The sequence below is a fragment of the Penaeus monodon genome, chromosome 28, assembly GCF_015228065.2.
Source record: "Penaeus monodon isolate SGIC_2016 chromosome 28, NSTDA_Pmon_1, whole genome shotgun sequence".
NCBI lineage: Eukaryota > Metazoa > Arthropoda > Malacostraca > Decapoda > Penaeidae > Penaeus > Penaeus monodon.
Genome location: NC_051413.1, coordinates 35518971 through 35519217, shown reverse-complemented (window position 1 = coordinate 35519217; position 247 = coordinate 35518971).

The following is a 247-nucleotide window of genomic DNA, read 5'->3' as shown; positions in this document are numbered from 1 at the left end:
TTTTTTTAAAAACATTTCACACCCCACACCGTTTTAATGTATAAAAAATGTAAACCCCATTAAAAATTTATTTATTCAGAAAAAAAATTAAAACACGATTTTCTTACCCTACAGAAAACCTCTCAAAACCCTTTAATCTCCCTTACTTTTTGAAAAAATTTTTTGCCCCTATCTTTTCCCCCAATCTCACCAACACCTATTTTTCATCTTATACATTGGTTTCTTTTTAATATCCCGCCCCTAAATT